Source organism: Tamandua tetradactyla, chromosome 3 (assembly GCF_023851605.1).
Source record: "Tamandua tetradactyla isolate mTamTet1 chromosome 3, mTamTet1.pri, whole genome shotgun sequence".
NCBI classification, from domain to species: Eukaryota; Metazoa; Chordata; class Mammalia; order Pilosa; family Myrmecophagidae; genus Tamandua; species Tamandua tetradactyla.
Genome location: NC_135329.1, coordinates 86532395 through 86536186, shown reverse-complemented (window position 1 = coordinate 86536186; position 3792 = coordinate 86532395). Strand labels below are relative to the sequence as shown.

The window sequence follows — 3792 nt, the reverse complement described above, 5'->3', positions numbered from 1 at the left end:
ACTGGGGCGCTCTGCCATGTAGGTGTTGACTCCAGTATCAGATCCTTTAGCAATCTGAACTGGTCAGTGGACATGGGTATTCTCAAATAGTTTGCAATGCCGGCCGACCCTCAGGCTCAAAAGCCCAATAAAACTTGGAAGAGAGAAGTATGGAGGGGAAAGTAAATGGCTTTGGATTCTGGAGAATACGCCAAAGTGTTAAGGAGACCAGGCAGGAGCAACTCTGACACTACTCCCTGAGCAGGAGCCAAGATGAAAACAGATTCAACTTTGCAAAGGAAAAGCAGACACACACACTCCTAACCAATAATAATAAATAATGAAGAGGAGGAAGAGGAAAAGGGACCTAAGCCAAAAGAAAACATAACTCAGGAAACTAAAATAAATGTCTCATAATTGCCTTTAATTCAACAAAAATTTAAATGGACCTAAGCTATATAACAAGAGAGTTGAAAAACAAGGTAATGAAACAGAATGAAATGAAGATTATAGACATACGGAAACAAAGTAGAAGACAAACGACATCATTACATCACTACAAACAGCAAGAAGCAGAGTAAACACCACTGAAAATTATTTCTCACATGCAGGAAAGCCTTGAGAAAGTGTTTATTTAACAAACACACTTAGCACTTACAATGTTGCCAGCATTGTCCTAAAAGCCTTACTGATATTAACCAATTTAATCCTCAAAATAATCCTTTCATGTAGGAAGTTACCTCTATTTTAGAAATGAGGAAAATAAGACACAGAAAAGTTAAATTTCTTGTTACACAGCTCACATGTGTCAATCGGGCTCCAGCATCCTTACTATTAAGCATAATTCTATTATTAATAATATTTAAAACTCCATAATAGTAATCATTGTTCCCACCTGTAAATGATTTGTTTTAGACAAAGCTGTTTAGGAGCTTTACATATAGTAAGTCTTTTAATCCTGGGAACTGGCCTGTGAGATAGGAATATTATCCCAAATAAATAATGAGGAAACTGAGGCTCTGTGAGGTTACATTTCTAAATGATGAGCACATATGAAAAAGTGTAAGAGACTAGGAGATTAGAGGTGGTAATAGCAATGAAAAAACAGATTTAGAAAAAGAAATAATCAAAGCATGCCACAACATACTAAAAAGATTATGTCTTCCAAAAACAAATAAACACAGGTTTCTGAAATTGAGGAGGAAAAATAATCCTTAGTTAAATAATGAACACTCTGATCAAGGAAAACTTAAATAACTCAAACAGTATTGAGATGTATTATTTTCTATTAGCTATTAAAATTAAAGGATAAAGAAAGAATTTTTCAGGCATCCTGTCAGACAAAGTAAAGAACCTAGAAGGAAATTTTTCCACACCAATAGCAATGTAAAGGCAACAGGTGGTGATGTCACAGAAGATGCAGAGTAGGGGCCTCCAAGATTGGTCCTTCCACTGAAGCAACCACTAAGCTGGCAAAAACTCACAGAACCAACTTTTCCCCAATTCTCTAAATGAATAAAAAACTTAATTAACCAAGCGAGTGCTTAATGTAGAAAGAGTTCACTAAATTTTGGTAAGAGAGCATATAGTATTCCTGCTTACCCACTTACAATTCTACATACGCCAGTTCATCAACGTCTGGGAGATGGCACTTTGTGTTCCTGGTGCAGCTTTCTGGTGCCAGTGAAGATAGTGTAGACATTGTTCTAAAAAAAATTATAGTTGCACATTTTGACCTCTTTGCCTGACTCCTGAGGCTTGTTTATGTTTGCTCACTCATGCTGGAGAAGCTTCTGTTAAAATCATTTAATGTCAATATACAGTCTGCAGACACCTAAGGCAAGGGACAGAGTGTGGGGAAAGCAGCAGACAGACCAAATATTCTGGCAAAGAGAAGGCTAAGGGGGAAGAGGCCTGGAGGAATAAGGGCTTTGAAGAGCCTCTGCATACTGGGGAACCCAGAGTGCAGGACACATGCCCAAGGCCAGAAAGGCCCAGAAAAGACCTGGGAGAACCTAGAGCTTGACTCTCTGGCTAATATTTGTGCTATGCAAGCAGTAGATTAAGGCAAAGGCAGAGTTGTAGGCAATCCAAAGGAGAGGAGAGAGTACTTTTGTGTTTTTTATTCTTTTTGGCTGTAGGCATTTAAAATTAGGTCACTGTCCACCCAGATAACATAACAGAGACTTCAGTGACCACATATGATGAGGAATACAACTTTTAAAAAAATAGTTTGGAAAAATCACTAAACAAATGGACAACTTACTTTAACAAGCAAAAAAACAAATCCTAAGGAGGGAGGAGATTCTGGTTTTCTAGACTTACTATATAGTAATGCTCAAAATCTCTAGCTTTCAAAAAATAATTACAAGGCATACAAAGAAACAGGAAAACATGATCCATTCACAGGAAAATAAAAGAAATTCATAGAAACCATCCCTAAGGAAGACCAGATATTGGACTTACTGGACAAAGACTTTGAAGCAACTGTCTTCAATCAAATAGCTAAAAGAGAGTGCATGGGTAGTTCAGTGGCTAGAAGGCCCACCTCCCATGTGGGAGACCCTGGTTCGATTCCAGGACCATGCACCCAAAAAATAAATAAATAGCTAAAGGAAAACCATAGACAAAGAACTAAATAAAACCAACAGAGAATATCAATAAGGATATAAAAATTATAACAGAATTATAAAAGAAATTATAACAAATAGAAATTCCAGAGCTGAAAAGTACAATATTTGACATTAAAAATTCATTAGAGACATTCAACAGCAGATTTAGGAAGGTCAAAGAAAGAGACAACAAACATGAAGAATGATGACTGAAATTATCAACGTGAAGGGAAGAAAAAAAGAATGATAGAAAATGAACAGAGCTTAAGGGGTCTGTGGGAAACCATTAAGCACACTAACATATGCATATGGGAAGCCAAGAAGAAAAAGGACAGAAAGAATATTTAAGGATACAGTGGACAAAATTTTCCCAAATTTGACAAAAGACATGAACCTACAAATCCAAAAATCTCAAAAACTTCCAAGTAAGATAAGCTCAAAGTGATTCACACCAAGACACATTATTATCAAACTTTCAAAAGACATATACAGAGAGAATCTCAAAAGCAGCAAAAGAGAAGCAACTTATCATGTACAAGGGATTCTCAATAAGATTCATAGCTAATTTCACGTTAAAAAAACTATGGAGGTGAGAGAACAGTGGGTGCATATTTAAAGTGTCAAAACAGCCAACCATGAATTCTATATCCAAAAAGCTGTCTTTTAAAAATGAAGGAGAAATTAAGACATTCCCAAATAAAAATGAGGAAATTTTACACCAATAGATATGTTCTACAAGAAATGCTAAGAGGAATTCTTCAGGGAAAAAGGAAAAGGAAATAAATAGTCGTTGAAGCCATACAAAAAATAAAGAACAGTGATAATATATAGAGAGAAATAAGGAAGGAATCAAAATGGTACATTAGAAAAATCAAATACAAATAAGGAGGTATTAGAGAAACTAAGGAAGGAAAAAATATAAGGCATATAGAATACAAATAGCAAAACGGTGGAAGTAAGTCCTTGCTTATAAGTAATCACTTTAAATGTAAATGGATTAAGCTCACCACTTTAAAACAAAGATTTACAGAAGGGACAAAAAATAAACAGTAAAAAAAAAAATCCACATCCAAACTGTTGTCAATAAAAGATTCCCTTTAGATCCAAAGATAAAATTAAGATGAAAGAATGGGAAATCCTACATGCAAATTATAACCAAAAGCTGGGGTGGCTATACCAGAATCAGTCAAAATAGACCTTA

General features: G+C 35.5%; 1 non-coding gene across 1 annotated transcript; it reads left to right on the top strand.

The window, feature by feature from the left end:
* The first annotated feature begins 2496 nt into the window (after positions 1-2496).
* On the top strand, positions 2497-2568 carry TRNAG-CCC (transfer RNA glycine (anticodon CCC)). Its single transcript has one exon. It is a non-coding gene; the product is annotated as a tRNA-Gly (tRNA).
* The last annotated feature ends 1224 nt before the right edge of the window (positions 2569-3792 follow it).